The 23,401-nt window shown below is 33.9% G+C and overlaps 1 protein-coding gene across 1 annotated transcript in view; it reads left to right on the top strand.

Annotated features, from left to right (window-relative positions):
- Nucleotides 1–23,401, top strand: part of LOC126880921 (thrombospondin type-1 domain-containing protein 4-like) — a 727,288-nt gene that overhangs the window by 427,595 nt on the left and 276,292 nt on the right. The gene's annotated exons all lie outside the window — the stretch shown is intronic.

The following is a 23,401-nucleotide window of genomic DNA, read 5'->3' as shown; positions in this document are numbered from 1 at the left end:
CTAAAAAGTAAATACATCAGGAGTAAGTGGTCTATATAAAATATTTATAGATCAGTATTTCACTTGAAAATAACATAATTAAAGCTTCGTTATGTAATATTTTTAAAATTAAATTAATATCTCTATGATTTCCAATGTAGTCTATAAATAACTAACTGTTCCTAATTTTAAAGCGCCAGAACTAAAAGGAAAAATATGTTAATTTTATACAATGCTTAAATACGGATTTAGCTGATCTTGACAATAACCTTCACTGTTGTTTGAAAATTACTTCTTGACATTATAATAATATTATTGTAATCAAAACATTTATAAAAAAAAAACAGCTGTTAAGGAGTCTCGACACCTAGATCGGAATCTGCCTGATCAGAAAATCTGTCTGCCAGAAGACCTGCCTGATCAATATCCACTGATATAATATTTATCCACTGATATAAGTTTTAAAATTATTATATGTACTTAGTAATAGGGCAGTCAATGAGGGTATTTGGCTCCGAATTCCATCCTACTACATCGATTTATTTGATATTGTTTTCACCCAATTTTGAAAAAATGTGAAAACTTTGTATTATCCACGTCCGTCTGTCCGTCCGTCTGTCTGTAATCACAACTCCTCCGTCAATATACCAGCTAGAATGACAAATGAGGTGTCAAATGAAAGCTGATAATCCAAGGATGGTACTAAAGGTGAGATATTTGACCTTAGCGGTCTGTCCCTCGGTCTGTCCGACCGCGAGTATAACTCCTCCATCATTATACCAGGTAGAATGACAAATGAGGTGTCAAATGAAAGCTTATCCAAGGATGGTACTAAAGGTGAGATATTTGAGCTAGGCTGTCGGTCCGTACGACCGCGAATATAACTTCTCCGTCATTATACCAGGTATAATGACAAATGAGGTGTCAAATGAAAGCTGATAATCCAAGGATGGTACTAAATGTGAGATATTTGACCCAGGCTGTCTTTCCGTCGGTCCGTACGACCGGGAATATAACTCCTCCGTCATTCTACCAGGTAGAATGACAAATGAGGTGTCAAATGAAAGCTTATAATCCAAGGATGGGACTAAAGGTGAGATATTTGACTAAGGCGGTCTGTGCGTCGGTCCCTCCGACCGCGAATATAACTCCTCCATCATTATACCAGCTTGAATGATAAATGAGGTGTCAAATAAAAGCTTATAATCCAAGGATGGTACTAAAGGTGAGATATTTGAGCTAGGATGTCGTTCCGTCGGTCCGTACGACCGCGAATATAACTTCTCCGTCATTATACCAGGTAGAATGACAAATGAGGTGTCAAATGAAAGCTGATAATCCAAGGTTGGTACTAAAGGTGAGATATTTGACCTTGGCGGTCTGTCCGTCGGTCTGTCCGACCGCGAATATAACTCCTCCATCATTATACCAGGTAGAATGACAAATGAGGTGTCAAATGAAAGTTTATAATCCAAGGATGGTACTAAAGGTGAGATATTTGACCTAGGCTGTCTTTTCGTCGGTCCGTACGACCGCGAATATAACTCCTCCATCATTATATCAGATGAATGATAAATGAGGTGTCAAATGAAAGCTTATAATCCAAGGATGGTGCTATAGGTGAGAAATTTGACCTACGCTGTCTGTGCGTTAGTCCGTCCGCCCGCGACTATAACTCCTACGTCACTATACCAGGTAGAATAACAAATTAGGTGTCGAATGAAAGCTTATAATCCAAAGATGGTACTAAAAGTGAGAAATTTGACCTAGGACTTTCGATTTTAGAAATTCGACCAGAAGTACTGTTTTAAAGTCACCGGAATAATACAAGTGATGTATTATTCGACGCGCCTTCGCAAGACAAGAACAAATATACACTTCCGGTTTCATGACTGTCTGTCCGTCTGTCTGTCCATCCGCGAATACAACTCCTCCGTGATTAATACAGATAGAATGACAAATGAGGTGTCGAATAAAAGCTTATAACCCAAGGATGGTATTATTAGATATGAGAAATTTGACGTCGACTTTCGGTTTTAGAGTTGCAACCGTAAGTACTATTTTAAAGTCACCGAAATAATATAAGTGATATATTATTCAGCGTGGCTTAGCAAGATGAGAACAACTGTAACATTTTGGGTTTTTATATAATTTGCGGTTAAAAAGTTATAACCAGAAGTGCCATTATACTCATTATAGGCACAAAAATAGTATGTAGGTAACACATAAATCGAAGCGTATTGAAAAGTTGAATTTGAATATTTAGTTCCGGTTTTAAAGTTATTTCTGTTTAAACAATGATGACCAAAAGTTTAGTAAAAATGACTCAAAATTAGTAAATTCATGTAACAATCCACGCAAAGTTACACGTAAAATTCAAATATCGTCTTCCAGTTCTACTTTCGATTACTTTGGGTGAAAACCTAGGACTTACGAAGTCCAATTACTTGTTTTCACAGTAAGTAGGGAATAGCTCAAGAAACAAAGTCTACCCTATGCCGATGTGCGCTTTTATCTTGGGGGTGGTTCCCACCCCTTCTCGTGGGTGAAAAATGTTTTGGTTAAAATAGCCACGGAAGAGGCTAAGGAAAGCAAAAACTGTTCTATAATTATTTTTTGAAAACTCAATACCTTTTGAGTTATTCGTGGTTGAAAATTGGCCATTTTCATCGAACAATGACACCTTTTCGGACGGATTTTTGCGAATACCTTAAAAACTAAACATCTAACAAAAACACTATATAAAAATTTCTGTAGGTTATAAAAATCAAAGAGATTCGTTCTTCCATAAATCTTTTAGTTAAAATACAAAGAGGGATATGGTAGGTAAGAAGATTTTGTTTCTTGCTGCATGCTCAAATCGGTGTATTTACGTTTTGGTGGATGTGGTTAAAATTACTTCTCATCTTTTCTTAAAATACATTAGTTATCAATTTTGTTTGCAGCATATTATCTCGTTTAGTTTTAATGAAATGGATCTTCAATATAGCTCATTTTAAAGGACTTTTCAAGCACTGCAAAAGGTATTAGGAGCATTATACACCTAAAATCGACCGTTTCTCTGTTATTTCAAGTTGAATACACCAATTTGAGAATGTACCAAAAAACAAACTATTTTCACCTACCACACCTATCTCTTTTTGTATTATAACCAGAAGATTTATGGAGGGAAGTGTGTCTTTGTTTTTTTATAACCTACAAAAATATTTAATATAGCTTTTTTAGTTAGATGCATAGTTTTTAAGGTATTCGCAAAAAACCGTTCGAAAAGGTATTATGTTTCAATGAAAATGACCAATTTTCAACCACGAATATCTCAAAAAGTATCGAGTTTTCACAATAAAAATTATAGAACAGTTTTTGCTTAGAATTAGGTTCTCTAGCGAATTCCGTGGTAATTTTAACCAAAAAATTTTCCACCCCTAAGAAGGGGTAGGAACCACCCCCAAGATAAAAGCACACATCGACATAGGGTAGACTTTGAATTAGGAGATCAGTAGAGGCTGGCCCAAAATTTCATTAAAATCCATGCAGTAGGATAGAATTCGGAGGTAATATCCTATTGTTGCTCCTATTGACTGGCGTATAAGTTTATTCCTCTATAATTCGGGGGAAGCTGTTATTTCCATTTTTTAATAATTATCAGTATGGTGGTGCTATTTTGCCATTAATTTGTGATTCTATGTTGGTAGAGGATTTTCTGAACAAATTGTGTCAATTTTTGTATTAGATTCTGTCCTCCATATTTTAACCGTTTGTTTGGGATCATCCTGCCTGGAGATTTTTCTATTCTTTAATTTCCGAAGGACTGTTTGCATGTTCTGTGGTTCGATTTTGATGTTTTCATTAATGACTATTTCTTGTGTGTTAAAGAATTCTTCCGTGTCTTCTCCCTTATACTTATTCTTTTCTTTGTGTTCTGAACGAACTCCACATATTATAGAACTGCATTTAAACCAGTCCCTTAAATTCTTTAACCATGACACTCTCCTTCTTCCTATACTCCTTCTGCCTCTTATCTTTCCCTGTATTATCAGTCTTATCATTTCATATCGTTGTAATGAGTAGGTAAATAAGAAGTAAAAAATTGTAATAATATTATAATAACCAAGTTTCACTAATTGGCAATATCTTTAATACATTTACTTTTGATTGAGACTGGCTGAATGACCATAGTCCAAGCCAAAAAAAATAAAAAAAAATATCGCTGTTCCCTCATTACGTGTATCAGATATTGTAACTTTCTTATTTTTATTGTGTTTATTATTTCACATTCTTTACCTAATTGAGATAGCGAGACAATCGTTTGTCAAAATGAAAAAGTTCCTATGTAGCCGGAACATAAATCTAAACTTAAGAACGAGAATGTTAATGTGCTATGTTTTCTCCGTTCTGCTGTACGGCATGGAAGCTTGGACACTGAAAAAGATAAACATCAAAAACATTGAGGCATTCGAGATGTGGTGTTACAGGAGAATGTGGAAAATACCATGGACAAAAAGAGTAACAAATCAAGAAGTTTTGCTGAAGATGGGGAAGGAATACAAACGAAAAAACTGGAGTATCTAGGCCACATAATGAGAGGAGAAAAGTACTCTCTACTAAGACTCATAATCCAAGGAAAACTCTCGGGAAAGAGAAATGTGGGACGGAGGAGGATTTCGGTTGCGAAATTTAAGGGTGGTATGGGTGCAGTTCAATACAGTTGTTCAGAGCTGCAGCCAACAAAGTTAAGATTGCTGTTATGGTAGCCAACCTCCGATAGGAGACGGTACTGCAAGAAGAAGAAGACCCATTTCTCGCAATACATCCGTGTTCGTTTTCTTCTGTGTCCATGCTATTCTAAGAATCCTTCTGTAACACCACATTTCAAATGACTGCAGCTTATTTATATGTTGTAGCTTTAATGTCCAGCTTTCAAGTCCATACTATATCTAAAACACGTAGTATCTCAAAGCTCTTAGTCTGAGTCCTAATCTAAGGTGTTTGTAGCAGAGAACTGTTTTCATTTTTACAAACGTATTTCTTGCTTATTCTACCCTGGTCCTTATTTCTGTTGTTTGATCATTACGGTCTGCAATCCAGGTTCCTAAGTATTTGTATTTATCAACCCTTTCTATTGGTATATTTCCCAAATGTATGCTAGTTTGTATATTTGTTTTCTTAACTATTATCATGTATTTGGTCTTTTTTATATTCTGCAGACTATAGAAGTCATTTTCCATTATTTTGAAAACCATTTTCCAGGATTCTATAAAAGAATTTTATTGTAGTGTTTCATAGTTCCTCTACATAAATTTTTCTGCATCAGCCGTTGATTTTAATGATAAAAATTTAACATGTAATAGTATCATTAGATCTAGCCCTATTTAAAATAATAAAAACTGCTAAAGAATGTAATTTTATGAATAAATTTTATATGTTGTATGTCTGAGCACTTCCGTTTTTATAATTAAAGATAAGCAATATATTATTAAACAAGCTCATAAATTTTCTGAAATTAATTGGACACATCAACACTTAAAAATATTTGTGTATATAAAGTTAATTTGATTGATTAATTCCTTGTTTTTATGTTATTTGATTTAGATAACTTTTTAGGTATCGTTATTTGTAAACAGTTTCGATTACTGATTTAATTCAATTTAAATTTAATTAATATAAATTAGTTTTTATTATACAAATAAATAAATATATATTTATACCGATTGTTTCAAAAGCATGTTATATTTATAAACTATTGTTCATAAATGGCTATAGCTATAACAATAATTAAATTAAATTATAATTATTATTTCATTCATAGGAGATTCTGGCCAATAGAAAGCCACATAAATAAAAATCAAACTGATAATTTTTGATAATATCCCGTCGTCAAGTGTATTACATTAGATGCCCTTCGTTGCTACGAAAAAATACATTCAGTGACATTAATGACAATTAATGTTTTAAAAATTATAAAAGAGATGACTTTCAACCGTCAAATATTTATAAGAACTGTGTGTTTCATTGTACTAATTTGTATTTACATAAATAAATTACAATAAAATTTTGGTTTTGAACAGTTTTATTCATGAAATAATCGCAGCAAATTGCACTCGATCTCTAAAATTATTATCGAATTTTTGCCCTCGTGACACTTTGACATAATTTCACTCCCCTTCGGGTCGTGAAATTAAAACTGTCAAAGTGTCACTCGGTAAAAATTCGATAATTTTAGAGCTCTTGTGCAATTACTACTGAAAAGTTGTAAGTTGAGTTTATACAATGATTTTAGGAGTTACTAGTTTACTAAGCTAGCAAGTTTACAAAAGTATTTTTTAAAATTATTACTATGTATTCCTTTTTCCTTAATCATTTCGTTTCTGACACTTGGTCTCACAAACTCACCATTTTTGACACCTTCAAGCAAAATAAGCCTTAAATGCCTTTAGAAATATTAAAAAATTCTAGATGTCTCATATACCTAATACATTACACTCATTGTACATAAACAGGGGTGGAGAGGGTAGAGTTATGATGGTCAAAAACAGAAGAAATACACAAATAGCCTACTAGTACCTATATACACTAAAACAATGCAATTTTTTTATAACAGTCTATTTTTAATTGAATTTTTAGACGGGGTGAGTAAATGTTATTAATAACTCCAAAGTCCAAAACTGCTCGACAGGCATATTAGGGATGGTGTATTGGTTGAAAGTCCGATACATCAGAGACAGTATTCGTATCGAGCAGACCTCTCCACGGAAACGGCACTGAACAATCTCGTACAAAGGATTGAGTGCCTACATTCTAGAATACCAAATCGTTGGTATTCTAGAATCGTTGGGTGCATTTCTATGGTTTGGTCGTGGACGGGCTGATAGCTAGACTCAGCAACAAGCATCATTTCCTGGGCTATTCGGATGATCTGGCAAAGCTGGCTTAGCTCCCGGCAAATTTAACGGCCTTCATAGTCAGAGATGGAACATAATGGACTCGGTTACCAGAAGCAGGAATTTAGGGGGATTCTGTCCTCTAAGCCTTATCGGTCCTCTAAACCTAAGAGGTTAGTGAAACTAAGAAATACATATGAAACCTAACAAAACTTTATGAAATTACACAGTAGAGCCTTATGGCTTGCGACAAAACCTGAGCAACGTAAATGCAAAAAAATTATGGGTGATTATGGTGATAATGGGGCTAAAGTACTGCAAAAATCAGCTAAGGGTCATAACAGGATTACTTATTGTAGGAATATTATAGTTATAGTTAATATACATTTAGATTAAAATAAAAATGTATACCATTTTTATTCAGTTGCAATGCGAAGGCAAAACAATCTTACTTTTCACTTAGAACAGGGAGCGCAGTCCAGCACTCTGAATCGACGATTTTCGACTCTTATTGGAGTCATCATCGGAGAGACGTAGGCCTGCTCCTCTGCTCGAATGAACAAACCTTGAAAATTTATCCCCACATTGCAACTGACGTGTATGGATTAGGTGACTAGCGTCATCTGGCAATTGAAAGGTAAAGTTTTCAATCCTAATAGCAACATTAATAATATTGAAACATATTAAAAATATTATTAAAAGATTTTTAAATTGCAAACTTATTGGTCCATTTCCCTGGTAACACCTCCAAGGGTTCGAAAATTTGCAAGCCAGATGGATGCTGCAGTGAAGACAAAGGGAGGGAATTCTAAACAAGTTGCAATTCACAACCCCCGTCTGCAGCTTGGTGAAGTTCCAACGGAAAATGGACCTAGTTACTCTATAGGAGTAATATGGTAGGGGAGCAAAGTATGCTAAATGTGCAGTCACTCGAGCGCTTTGGGGACCTATTGGGTTGTGAAGAGTAGGTCCTAAAACCAAAAAAAGTTAAGTAAAGTTTTCCATTTTAGTGGGCGCTTGCCATTTTTTAATTTAATTTTTCATTTCCAACAATCGTTTTTTCCGATTATAACGCCATCTATTTATAATTCGAAAAGATGTTTTGAATAAAAGTTACTTATTTTTACGTAAGGAATCCAAATCTGCAATAAAACATGGGGGCTCCTATTTAAGATTTTAAAGTAACCCCCCACCCCACTCCCGTGGGGGGTTGTGTTTGGTACCGTCCGATAGATTTTTTAAAAATATTGAATAAGTGTATTTTACAGTTTTTCGATCTGATGTTTATTTCGCGAAATATCGCGGGATTCGTAATTAAAATATTAAATTTACCCCCCACTCCTCTCCGTGGGAAGTCGTGTTTGGTATCATCCGATAGATTTTTAAAAAATATTAAGCACATATTTTTTAGTTTTTCGATCTGTCATTAATTTCGCAAAATGTTCGCTTTTTTCTTGTTAAACTTTGGGGCTCACCCATTTCCTTACGCCCGGCTCAAATCGTCAGATTTTTGAAATATACACTCTTTTGCATGTACTTAACTTACCTTATCTTAATCTGACAATTTCGAGTTTTTTTAAGGATATATTTTTTTTTCGGGCCCCCCTTAACGAACTCCCCTGTGTTAAGAGCCAATATATGGTAGAGGTACATCTGCAGTGTACCAGGTTTCTCCCCATATGATAATCTGACGCGCTCGAGTAACTGCAAAAATCCCCGCTTGGGCTCCCCTACCAATACTAATATAAACTAAAATAAAAATGTATACCATTTTTATTCAGTTGCAATGCGAAGGCAAAACAATCTTATTTTTCACTTAGAACAGGGAGCGCAGTCCAGAACTCTGAATCGACGATTTTCGACTCTTATTGGAGTCATCATCGGAGAGACGTAGGCCTGCTGCCTACGTAGATTTAGATATATACGTAGTTATATTATCTGGGTGGCCAATAGTATGCCATTATGGAAACCGAGATCCAACCAGTGCGGGAATAATTAAAGACACGTTTTAAGAACAATAAGAGCCGAAAGAGAAAACAACTACCTACAGAGTGGTGTCTAAAAACTTATTTGTGGTGACTGTCCGAAAACTTATATCGGTCAAACTGGCAGCACCTTTGACAAACGATAGCAGAACACAAAAGGGCTTTTAACAATTTAACAATAGAAAAAAAGACACCTCTACATACGCACTTCACCTTCTAGATCATAATCATTCTTTTAATGAAGATTTTCAAATTCTGCATATTCAATATAAAGGCCTTAAGCTATCTTTATTAGAATCTATAGAAATTAATAAATTAAAAAATACATAGTTAATTCTGAATGACTCACTCGAGACAAACAGCTCCCCACTCCTCAACCTCTTCAGTTAAAGACTTTAAAAAGTCAAACCCATAGTAAACTAAATCACCTAAGAAAGGCACAGCTGTAGTCACATAGTTATAATAAATTTTGCGGAAGTATAGAAAACAAACGTTTTCAATGTTTTATTGTTAGGCTTAAAATTTGTTATTCAAAGGTCCTGGAACCCATTTCTGTAGCTAGTTTCAACTACAACCATCTAGAGTTTAACCTGATGATGGTCTGCGAAAACGTTCGTCAATCTGTGATGTAAAGTTTTTGTCCAACTTGGATCTTTTTAAGAAAATTTATATGTAGCAGCTACAAAAATAAGTATTTTTTTTTGCTATGGTATACAGTCAATTAGAAGGATTTCCTTATTTATATCGAGAGATGCTAATTTTCAAGTAAAAATGAAAAAGAAGAGATGGCTGCATCTTCTTCTTGTAGTTCCATCTCCTATCGGAGGTTAGCTATCATCGCGGCTATCTGTAGGTTAGCTATCATCTACTGAGCTTCAACTATCCGCTCTCTTATGTTTCTCAACCAGGAAATTATTCGTCTTCTTATGGATCTTTTACCCTTAATTTTACCTTGTATTATGAGCTTTAATATCTCATATTTCGCACCTCTGGTAATGTGGCGTAAATATTCCAGCTTTCTTGTTTTGACCTCGCAATCCTTTTGCAGCCTCTTTAACACTTCTGCATTTGTAACTCGTTGGATCCATGGTATTTTCAAAATCTTTCTGTAGCACCACATCCCAAATTATTCCAATTTCTTTATATTGTCCACTTTTAGTGTCCAGGTTTCCATTCCATATGACAAAGTCGAGAACACATAGCATCTTAAGCCTCTTATCTTCAGCTCCAAAGGAAGGTCTCGATTAACAAACATTTCAATCTTGCAATTTCAATGTTTGTCCTGATTTCTCTACCTTGGTCATTATTTTCATTTTAACCCGCAGGTTTCCAGATATTTGTAGTTATTCACTCTTTCTACTTGTTTTTCCTCGATAGCTCCTACTGTATGTTGTTTAGAAATAATCATGAACTTGGTTTTCATAACGTTGATTTGTAGTCCATATTTTATACTGACTGGATGTAATCTGGTGCCGTTGTCAAAATTTTTGTAGTATTTTGGATGTAATCTATTTACTAAACGTTGCAGTCCTTCTAGACTGTCTGCAAAAATAGCGGTGTCGTCTGGGAATCTTATGTTATTCAAGATTTTTCCATTTATTGATATAACATGTTCTTCCTCTGATATTGCTTCCTTAAAAATAGCTTCGCTCTTCAGATTGAATAACAATGGGGACAACACGAAACCCTGTCTAGCAACCTTTTTGATTTCTATAATTTTTGTTTTGACATTTTCGATTTTAACCTTTGCTATTTGATTCCAGTACATATTGACAATACCCTGTATATGTATATCGACTGTCCACGTTATTTTCTTTTAACAGTTCTATGAGTTTCTGATGTCGTTCTCTATCAAAAGCTTTTTGATAAGTTCCTGGTTCATAGATCTAGTTGTCTTTGCGCGAGAACGTTAAAAGCAAACAGAGCCTCCCTCGTTCCCAGTTCTCCTCAGAATCCAAACTAGGTGTCATCTACAGCTTCTTCTATAGTCTGAGGTCTGCATAGTCATCATTAAAAATATTGCAAACGTGCCTGAATATGTTCTTAACAATTTTTTTAATTAAACCATCAAATACACTTAAAGCGATGGTGCGCAGTTTTATTAAATGTTGTTTGGCATGATCTACTGTGAATAAAAGTTATTTTAATGATGCACAGACGATTACACTTCACTGGAGGTAGATTGTCATAGAGGAGTAAATGGAATAGACTAAGAGCCGCTATAGGTGAAATTTCTTAATCATTTTAGGCATGACGGGACCCTGTAACTTAAATAGTAGAACCTAAAAGAAAACGTTTGAGCACTGTGCCGTCACTTTTCAGTGGCACATGCGTCTACAGTGGCGCATCAAACTTTCCACTTATGGACGGGATACATAAATTAAAAAATACCCTCCCTCATTACCAGAATTAAATTTTTTTCATTTTTTTAAGTTCTATGTGATTAAGACATAAGATTCATCGTAATATTAACCCACCACCTCCTTCTCCCTGCCTCCACCATCAAAAACTTTATTTTTCGATTATATTTTTTTTGGTGGGATGCAATCAATTTTAAAATTTCAAAAAATTCGCACGCATAGCTAAGGCTTTTATAAAACACATATTTTTATAGATCTGTAGGTTGAGTGTACATGTACATAACCTCAAAAAAATTTTTAAATTTTTTATTTGGAAAAAAGTATATAACTTTTTTTTGGGGATAGCTGCAGATTTAATTTTTTCTTAGTTTTATGTATTTTATCAAACACTATATTTCTAATTTTTTTCAGATTTTTCTGTAACGCTGGTCGCCTTCAAAAATCCAAAAAACTGTTTTTTAAGGGGGTTTTGGGGGGTTTGAACGTGTTTTTCTGATTTTTAAATATTCTAAAGGACTCAGTTACTTCAAGTTACATATAACCTATAAAAACAAAATTGATTTGATATATTGCAAAGTCTATAAAATAGGGAAAATCCCCCAAAACCCCCCAAAAAACAGTTTTTCGGATTTTTGAAGGTGGGGAGCCTTACGGAAAAATCTGAAAAAAGTTAAAAATATAGTGTTTAATAAAACACACAAGATTAAGAAAAAATTAGACCTGCAGCTATTCCTCAAAAAAAGTTATACGCTTTTTTGAAAATAAAAATTTCTTTTAATTTTTTGAGGTTATGTACACTCCACCTATGGGTCTATAAAAAATAGGCCTATTTTATAAAAGCCTCAGCTATGCGTGTGAATTTTTTAAAATTTTAAAATTGATTGCATCCCACCAAAAAAAATAAAAACGAAAAATGAAGTTTTTGATGGTGGGGACAGGGGGAAGGGGGTGGTGGGTTAAAATTACGCTGAATCGTATGTGTTAATCATATAGAACTTAAAAAAATAAAAAAAATTTAATTCTGTTAGTAAGGGAGGGTAACTTTTAATTTATTTATCCCGTCCATAAGTGGAAAGTTTGATGCGCCACTGTCGACGCATGTGCCACTGAAAAGTGACGGCACAGTGTTCAAACGTTTTTTTTTAGGTTCTACTATTTAAGTTATAGGGTCCCATCGTGCCTAAAATGATTAAGAAATTTCACCTATAGCGGCTCTTAGTCTAGAAGAGATTCAGAATAGTCTTTTTTAGATCTGCAGGATAAAGTCTAACGGAACTCTGGGTGAGTCAGCTATTTCTTTTTGGAAAAGAGGGTTGGGTGATACACCCACGCCATGAAAGAAGCTTCAAGGTGTTTGTAACGTCTTTGTTGCCATTTTTTATGTTTTTTATGTAGAGGACTATACGGAAGACAACTATAGTGCATACATGATTAAATAAAAAGTTGTAACACAACCAGATACTATTAAAATGCTCATGCACATAACTTCAAGTATATTTACCTTTTTTTGACGATTAGCTCCGATAAAACGCATACGCAGTTGAAGTGGAAATGGTCAGGACACGTCGCAAGACACAGAGACAACAGATGGACAAAGAAGATTCAAAGATTCAAAGATTCAAAAATCTATTGACTAGGTTTACAAAAAAAAATAGCAAGTCAATTTGATATATATAAAATATATAAGATATATAAGATAATGTGTATATACATATAACATATATAGAAATATAAATACATTCACGCACATTCACAAAATGAGACGTCGGAAAATATAGTGAGTAATATTCATGTCCATGATACTGCTTTAAAATGATCAAAATATTCACTAACAGATTAAAAAGCAAATCTCAGAAGATATTTGTTTCAGAATGACTTTAAATTTATTGATTGTAAGGTTTTTAAATTCCGTAGGTAGGACATTATATATGTTAAAGTCAATAGAGTTTTTTTGTGATTTACTCAAACGATATTTGACTGTTCTGATATTTTTGGCACCTCTTGTGCTGTAATTATGCAAGTCAGACTGTTTAATTAAAGTGTTTGCAGTTTTGTGTGTTTCCACGAGGACATTGTATAGCCATAGTGTTGGCAAGAGCATTATTTTATATTTAATAAATAATGGTTTGCAAGATTCTTAGTAACCAACTTTTGCAATTATTCTAATTGCTTTTTTTTGCAATGTAAATATTGTTAGTGCATTGCAAAAGTTTCCCCACAAAATAACGCCATAGCTTTAAAAACGAATGGAAAAGAGAAAAGTAAATTGTTCTGAAGGTATCAATACTTGTAACAAGTTTTAGTTGTCTAAGTAAAAATAAAGTATGTACTTGAAATTTTACCTTTGAGATGGTCAATACGGTTATACTAAGTCAGTGTGTTGTCAATTGTCATGCCCAGCAATTTTACAGTATTTTTTCCACATGAGCATCGAATGGATTAGGTGAAATGAATAAATTTTGAGTTTTGTTGTCATTTAGTTTAAGTTTATTTCTGTCAGAAAAAATAAAAGTAGTTGTAGGTGGTTGTCTTTTTAAAGACAGATCACATGCTATGATTTTTTTTGTGACGGATATTCTTGAGTTGGGGTTGATTTCATGTAATCGAATGAACTATCTTTCAGTAAAGTCGTCCCAGGAACGCAACTCATAAATATTGGCAATATCATTTTAAAGTCTTCTACTTTAAAATGTATCATATGTATCTGAATTGCCGATATAAATGAGTCAAATTAAATAAATTATTAGAAGAATTTTTTTACTAAGCAACAACATTTTTGTTTATATTAATAGTATTTTGTATTTTGACAACGGCACCCGATTTGGGCGTCGAAACGTTAATAAAAAATCATTTTTTAATAATATTGTGGCTTATTTCCCATTCTAAATAGTTAAAATAATAAAAGTAGTGTCATCTGCAAATAATACTGTTTTACATGGAGCCATAAAATTGGGCAAGTCATTAACATATATAATAAATAAATAGAGGGCCCAAAACAGAACCTTGTGGAACTCCCTGCTTAACATGCTTAAATTCAGAGAGACAATTTCCTTATCTGACTGCTTGGTATCTATCACTTAGATACGATTTAATTAGTTCTAGAGGAGTACCTAGGAGTTCTAGAGGAGTAGAAGATTTTAGAGTGGTGGCCGAGGGCAGACAAGCGAAGTCGTGGAAGACCACCTACCAGATGGACCCACGACATTAAAAGAATAGCGACAAACTGGATTGCAGCTGCGCAGGACAGAGAAGGGTGGAGACATCTTGAGGAGGCCTATGTCCGACAGTGGACAAATTTGGCTGTGTGATGATGATGATGAGCTCCCTTGATGACAATTTTGTCGAAAGCGCTTATCTAAGGAAATAAATACATTTTGTACACTTTTAGTTACTATTTTTCACTTCATTGATTCATTCAAGTGTGTAAAAAATTTATCAGTATTTCAATTAATATCAATTTCAGAAAAGTCGGTAATTTTTTCCACCATAGTGGTACTAAAGATTCAAATCCTGATAATAATTTTTCACTCCTGACACCAGCCTTACTTCACTACGACAAATCTACTGGCAACACTGTTCAGCCGATTTAGTTTGTAATTTCACAGCAATTTGAAGTTAATTGCAAGTCAAAGAATAGTCGAAGAATACCATTAAGTTATTAGCTTCTGCTCTAGTATTTTATTTTTTGTTTTACTGCGTTCAATACAGCAGTAATTTTACGTTACATACACAGTTGGTTGTAATTTGACGTAACTGATGTCTGCTATGCAAATTAGAATTATTATAAAGCATTATCCGGCAGCTTCCTGTAAAGTTATAATAGGATTGGTTTAATTCATAATATACAATGTCATATGTAAGCTAAAACTAAATTAAGATATTAATTTGTTTTATTATAAATCAAAAGTAATTATCTTAGTATCTTTATCTTTATTATCTACCTATATAATTATTTATTTAATCAAATTTTTACACATTTTTTTTTGTTTCAGGTATGTATCTGGAATAAAAAACGAGTATGTTCTTCACAAAAAATAATAAAATCCAGAAATCAGTAAGTTAATTATTCTACTTCTTCTTCTTCACGTGCCACTCCTAGCGGAGATTGGCAATGGCTTTTGCGACTTTGTTAGCAGCGCGCCTTGATCTAGCCCAGCAGCCTCCAATGCAGAGCACCACCACCAACGGCACAGACTACCACCAGGGGTCCCAGTGGACACAATAACAGTGTCTAGATAAGACACGTCCTGAAGAGGTGTTAAATCACCCAAAACAGGACAAACCCATACCGAAAAATTAGAAGAAACAGAAAAGCATCCAAACAACCCACAGCGACACAGCAGCGCGCCTAAAAACTTCAATCGAACTACACACCCGAACCATTCACGTAGATTACGAAACTACGATATTTTTCTTCTGCCAACACTTCTTTTGTCCTTAATTTTGCCCTGCATGATATTTCTTAATAGACCGGGCAGTATCGTCGTCTCCGCTAGCGAAATTATTCCGATTCGATTTTTTTGCACAAACTTACTCAGAAAGAGGTCCTTATAACATATACACAGGGTGCCGGGCGGTGCCGTGGTCGAAAAATTGTTTAAAACAATTCTTTTTAAACAAATTCACAAAAATAATGTTTTCATTTCGATCAATATTTTTTTCAGATAACTTGGGTCATTCTGAGCAAAATAGGTCTCTTGTCATTTTTCTCTAAAATTGATTGTTGTCGAGTGATATGCAATTAAAAATTTGAAAATTGCGAAAATGGCCATGTTCATGTCTTAATACCTCGATTAAAAATTATTATTATGAAATTCAAAAAGTGACCAAATCCAGTTTCAAACTCCTTCTTTAGGGTCCTGAAGAGATTTTTGTCATAATTTTATTACAAAGCTGCTATTTTTAATTATTAACAATTAGCGCTATAGTCCAACTGTATCGTCGCCCCCGTTAGCGAAACTATTTCAATTAGATTTTTTTTGCACAAACTTACTCAAAAAAAAGTTCTTATAACATATCCACAGGGTGCCGGGTGGTGTGGTGGTCGAAAAATTGTTTAAACAATTATTTTTAAACAAATTCACAAAAATAATTTTTTCATTGCAAACGATTTTTTTTAAATAATTTGGATTATTCTGAGCAAAAAGGTCTCTAGTGATTTTTCTCTAAAATTGATTGTTGTTGAGTTATATGGCCATTTTCGCATTTTTCAAATTTTAAATCGCGTATAGCTCGACAACAATCAATTTTAGAGAAAAATCACAAGGAACCTTTTTTGCTCAGAATGTCCCAAATTATATTAAAAAAAATTGTTCGAAATGATAAAATTATTTTTGTGAATTTGTTTAAAAAATTTGTTTAAACAATTTTTCGACCACGGCACCACCCGACACCCTGTGGATATGTTATAAGAACTTTTTTTTGAGTAAGTTTTTGAAAAAATATCAAATCGGAATAATTTCACCAACGGGGGCGACGATAAATCCTGGAATATAATAGCGCTAATTGTTAATAATTAAAAATAACAGCTTTGTTATAAAATAATGACAAAAATCTCTTCAGAAGCTTAAAGAAGGGGGTTAAAACGTGATTCGACTACTTATTGAATTTTATAATAATAATTTTTAATCGAGTTATTAAGCCATGAAAATGGCCATTTTCGCATTTTTCAAATTTTTAATCGCATATAACTCGACAACAGTCAATTTTAGAGAAAAATCACAAGGGACCTTTTTTGCTCAGAATTACCAAAATTATCTAAAAAAAATTGTTCGAAATGAAAAAACTATTTTCGTGAATTTGTTTTAAAAAAAATTGTTTAAACAATTTTTCGACCACGGCACCGCCCGGCACCCTGTGAATATGTTATAAGGACCTCTTTTTGGGTAAGTTTGTGCAAAAAAAATCGAATCGGAATAATTTCGCTAGCGGGGGCGACGATACTGCCCGGTCTATAAAAGTTCGTACTTTTCACCCCTCATAATGTACCCCAACTATTCCATTTTTCTACTTTTTACCTCATTAATAATTTCGCATCTTTTGTCTAAAGTTTGGAGTACTTGCGTATTAGTGACGCAGTCCATCCATGATATTTTGAGAACGCGCCTATAGCACCACATCTCGAATGCTTCGATGTTTTTTATGGTCGACTGTTTTAGTGTCCAAGCCTCAATTCCATATAACAGGGTGGAAAAGACATAACACCGCAGGATTCGTATTCGTAACTTTATGTTGATATCACGGTTGCAAAAGAGTTTGCGCATTTTATTAAAGTCTGATCTAGGAATTTCTATTCTGCATTTAATCTCTTGTTTGATCACTATCGTCTGTGAACCAAGCACCTACATATTTATAACAGGACACACGCTAAATCGATGTGTTGTCTATTACAAGATTAGGTCTGATGTTCTTTGATTTCGCGATTACCATAAATTTAGTTTTTTTTAAATTAATTTTCAAGCCGTAACTGTTACAGTATTTATTGAGACTTCGAACAAGATGTTGTAGTTCTACCAGCGCCAGAGGTCCCGATAGGAGAACCGTATCGTCGGCAGACTTTATATTGTTGATCGTATCACCATTTATTATCAGACCAACATCTTTTTCCGCGGGTGCTTGTTGACAGATGGCTTCACTATACAGATTAAATAAAAGTGGCGATAAGATACATCCCTATCGGACTCCTCGACATAGTTGAATTTCTTCTGTTAGCCTACCCTCAACCTACACATTTGCTGTTTGATTCCAATATAGCTTGCAACTCGAATATCTCGGCTGTCTATATTTTTGTTTATTAGAACTTGCCTTAGTGGTTCATGCTGTACCTACTATGGTGGTACGGTGGTAGCAACCCCCGATGATGGGGTTGATTAAGTTGAAACACTAATTACCGAAATATATTTATTTAAGTCACCATGTACGATAGTAACTAGTTGGTGTCGGGATGGATAATGTCTCTACTCTAACCACGTCGGTTTCTGAATAATGAATAATCTCTGCCTATTCTTTTACGTATCTATAAATAAATCCTAATTGTTTGTTATGATTTACCATACTTTAATGTGACCGTGAATGACTAATACAAGCATAATTGCTGACTTAGATGTTTTCAATATGTGTGTATTAGATTACATAAAACCATTGTCACCCATTTACGAAATCCAAACAATGCATGTGAATAATATTTACCTAAGACTTTTAAAAATTAAATCGATTAAATACTCTTATTTTTAGAAGCTAATATAAATCCTTTACACTACTTTCTAAAAGACCTTTTCGAAATCAGTAAAACAGGTGTAAATTTCTTGGTTCATGTCTAAGCATCTTTGTCAGAGAACGTTCATTGCAAACAGAGCTTCTCTTGTACCCAGCCCTTTTCTGAATAATTGTGGATTATTTTTAAAAATAGTTTTGGAGCATGCCTCATCAAAGCTATCGTACGACATTCGTTGCATTCCTTTGTATTTGCCTTTTTGGAAGCAGTATAAAGGTCGAACGGAGCCATTCCTTTGGTATTATTCCAGTTCTATAAATTGTGAAAACATATTTAAGAGTATTTTAATAGATTCATCATCCATAAGTTTGAGCAGTTCTATGGGAATTTCATCAGGACCGGGGGTATTACCACTTTTCGCTTGTTTGATTGCATATTCTATTTCTTCTCTGATTATGTCAAGCCCTGTATCATATGTGTATTTGTTTGAGATTTTTTGTCTATCTTTGTCATCAAAATGTTATGATATTATACTGTCCATCGGTCCATTTTCTGTTGTAAATCTGTTATGAGTATGCCATATGTATCTCTGATCTGTCCTGTCTGTGTTGTTCTTCTCCTTCTTGCCATTTCTTTAATCTTTTTGTGTGCATTGAAAAAGTCGTATTTTACGAATTATTCTACATTCTAACATAACTCTTATAAGTTACGCATCTAATAGAGTGATATGATGAGGGATTAGGTCATCGTCAACCTGGTTCACGATTAGGCATCCAGAGCCAACAGGATTAAAAATGAATTTAAAAAGCTCAGCGATGATGAAAGAGCGTAATAGATCATCTAAAAAAGAAAGACATTATAAAATATACTCAACCAAATTTTATTATGGAATCAATACGTATTTGAAACTGACAGCTTTTGGAAATTATAGGTGTATTTTAGTTGAAAAGATAATAAGAAGAGCAGAGGCGTAGCTACCGCCGTATCCGCCGTATCAATTATACGGGGCCCCCGACATTCAGGGCCCCAACGCGGATTGTCGAAACAAAATTCTATTCAAACAATTGAACAAAATATTCTGCAATTATTTCACTATTAAAACGCTTTGAAACAGTGTACATATATTGTTGGGATATCGACATTTTCGTGTAATGTATTCTTTATTATAAAGTGTATTTATATTGTTGTTATATTGTACCTATCCATTTTCTGCCTCTTGCCGTTCTATAACAACAGGGGGTTTTTGTTTCCAAGCTACTTCTTATTGTCTATTCACCGTTGGCTGTGTGAGACATTGTATAATGTATAATGCGAAATTGCAATATTTGTAATCGCTTAACCTTTGATAAGTTGAAACATTGAAACATTGAAAGTATTGTTTGCGTATATTTTCGTGTAATTTGTTCTTTATCTAATTGTATTTAGGTATAACTATTTGCCTTTCGCTCGCCGTTAAAGAACAGAGCTTCTTTGTTTTCGTTCCTTTTCAATGTCTATTCACCCTTGGCTTGAAAAAACTGAATCTGTTTTAAAACAATCAGTCTCAATTAAAATCTGTTTTTCAACCTTGGATTATTAGAGTTTATTATATTTATTATTGTTATCTATATTTGAGTGTTATACGCTGAACTTATTAGTTCCTAAGTTTGTATTATGCAATTTTCAATTTATTTAAATTTTGCACTATACAGGGTGTTTCATTAATAATTCTAAATAATTTAACTGTAGATTCCTGGGCTCAAAATGTATTAAGATTTAACCCAAATCACCTAGTCTGAAAATGCTTCTTACAGAAGCTAGAGTTTTTTGAAAAGGGCGTCTTGTAATTAGTTTTTTTTTAAATACCTCCAGAACGCTTCTATTTAGAGAAACCAAAACTGGTGTGCCTATTTATCTTCCTTTTTTATCTTTAACTTTTAAGCCTTTTTGACACTGGATTATTAAATTGTGAGGCATTCTAGTAATAAAAGGTACTCTTACTTTAAGTCGGTTATCTAGAAATGTCGATTTGAAAATTTTGGGTTTTTTAATGTAAGAAAAATTAAAAAAAAACTATGAAAACAAAAAACGAAAACTGGCATGTTTATTCCAGAGATGTATCGATTTCATCAATTGTGAATTTCTAGTACCGGTCATATGCGTCCGTTTTGAGTAGGTCAACGGTTATTTTATCGCATTAGTTTTTGTGTCTTTAATTTTGAAACATTTTTGACACTAGATTATTAAATTATGAGGTATTCTAGTACTAAAAGTTACTCTTCTCTGGGTCGGTAAAATACACCATTTTTTTTTTAATTCTTTTAAATTTTGATCAAATTCAAAAAACGAAAAAGTTTCAAATTGATTTTTCTACAAAACGGTGTATCTTACCGACTTAAAGTAAGAGGAACTTTTAGTAACTACTAGTACCACACAATTTAATAATCTAGTGTAAAAAATGCTTAAAAGTTAAAGACAAAAAAGGTATGCTATAAAATAACCGTTGCCCTAGCCAAAGCGGACGCATATGACCAGTACTAGAAATTCGCAATTTATGAAATAGATTCATCTCTGGAAGATAAATAGCCGTACCAGTTTTAACTTTTCTAAATAGATGTGTTCTAGAGGTATTTAAAAAAAAACTAATTAAAAGGCACCATCTTTAAAGAGCTCCATCTCCCTTGGGAAGCCTTTTCGGAGGTGATTTGTGTTAAACCGTAATATTTTGAGCCCAGGAATCTACAGTTATAATATTTCCAATTATTAATGAAACACCCTGTATTGTTTTATTTTAATTTCATTATCTTTTATTTTGTAATAATAATGACGAGTTGTGTAATTTCAGTAAACTGTATTTGTTGCTGCTTTTTTTCCTACCCTTTTACCTACGCTTTGTCTATAAAATTGTAAAATTTTCAGTGACAATAAAGTTTATTTCTATCCTATTCTATACAAGCGTTTTTGCTGCTTTTGTTGAACATTTTTTTATCACGATCCCATATCAGTCGTGGAAAAGGGTCCCGCGACAAACTTTGATAGGGGGCTCCTGTGGGGCTAACTACGCCACTGAAGAAGAGTTGCAGTGCCCAAGGACTAAATAGCAGGAGAAAATTAGGGGATCCTAAGTTAACCGGGCAGCACAAGACTGATCACGTAAATTGATGTCTTCAGCACCAAAAGTGAAACATTGGAAATTGGAAAAGTGTGATATTTTCAAACGAAAGTAAGATATATAAAATCAGATTGATGATTACCGAATTCATGTAAATACTTAGAAGAAGACAAGCAAGAACGGAAACAGCCAGATTTGTTTACAAACATAAAAGAAGAAGGATCATGTTATTGGAAGGAATTATGATCGGTAAAAAACCTTTGATTTCCATAAAACCAACTTTAATAGCTCGCAGGTATGTTGATTTGGTTCTATAACCTGTAGTTAGGCTACGGAGAGGTGCAATGAAAGACAAATAAATTTATCGCCAACCGTCACTAAAGTCATTCATTATTGTACTCATTTGCCCTCATTTGCGGCAGTAAAGTAACACTTTATTGTACTGAAAGAAAACTTTTACTTTACCTGCCGCAATTAATCAAATTAACCAAGATTGAATGTAAGTGGTCGATGCCAGTATTCGAATGGCGAGTATTTGAGTGAACTTAAAATTTATTTACAGTCGGAAAAATGAAAAAATACCCATGAACGATCATATTAAGCACATATTTTGGATTTGCTGCCTTTTTCTATAAATAACAAACGAGAGAGATACTAAACAAAAGAGTTACTAAGAGTTAGCGTACGTTCAGAGTGGACGAGCAAAGAGCAAAGAGCAAAGAGCAAAGAGCAAAGCGGAGAAATCAAACTCATACTGGCAAACGGAGGTGCACAGAGTGCTAGCAAAGAGCAAAGCGGCGAAACCAAACAAGTTTGATTTCTTTGGTCCATGTAGTGAGACCGCTCCCGTCTGAAAAAATTTTTGATTCGGTTTCTTTGTCAATTCCTATTCAAAAATGTCCCCTTTAAACAAATCTGAAGAGCACCGGGCGGAATTTTTGGGCAGAAATTGTTTAAACAATTTTATCTACTCTATGTTATGTTACGTGTAAGTTTTTAGTTTGTGAAAACTGTCATTATAGATAGCAGTACGTGAAGTGTTTAAAGTGAGCGTGAAGTAACAATGTATTTTAAATGGGACTTACTTTTTCGCACTGTTTTTAACACACTTTCATGTAATCAAATATCCTTAACTTTGGCGTTGTCATGGTGATGACATAATGAGCAATAAATTACGACAAAAGTTTTTACAGTTTTGTGGTTTGAAAGAAGTTAGAATTTTTAAATGTCAAAGTTCTAAAAATTGTAGAATAGAAATGAATTCCAGTGACGAAGAGTTACAGTTTTTTTATTTGTTTATGGTAGAGTAGATAAAATATTGTATGAAACTGTGCATGAAGTACTTTTTGCGAACTTACGCGATGTATAGCACTCGCTCCGCTGTCGCTCGTGCTCTAAATATCGCGTGCGTTCGCAAAAAGCATACTTCACGAACTGTTTCATAAATACCTATTTTTAAACAAATACAAAAGATCACGTTTTTTTGCTCCGGAACATATATTTTTAGACGAAGTAGTTTTCAATCCTAATAGTAAATTATTAATATTGAAAATATTAAAAATATTACTAAAAGATTTTTAAATTGAAAACTTATTGGTACACTTTCCTGGTGACACCTCCAAGACCAATTTGCAAGTCAAATGGATGCTGCAGTGAAGACGAGAGGGAAGGAATTCTACACTATGCAATTCACATCCTTTGTCTGCAGCTGGTAAAGTTCCAATGGAAAAATGCACCTAGTTAGGCCGCACCTACATTTGATCCGATTTTCTCCGATCAGATCAGATCCGACGTCGGCCGACGTCGGAATAGAAAATAAACCCATAGTATTAAATGGGGGTGCCTACATAGGGCTTTTCATCGATTGTCATTTGTTTCGAGCTTCTGTCATGTGT

The sequence above is a fragment of the Diabrotica virgifera genome, chromosome 2 (assembly GCF_917563875.1).
Source record: "Diabrotica virgifera virgifera chromosome 2, PGI_DIABVI_V3a".
NCBI classification, from domain to species: Eukaryota; Metazoa; Arthropoda; class Insecta; order Coleoptera; family Chrysomelidae; genus Diabrotica; species Diabrotica virgifera.
Note: the sequence above shows the minus strand (reverse complement) of the source record. Positions and strands in the feature narration are given on the sequence as shown.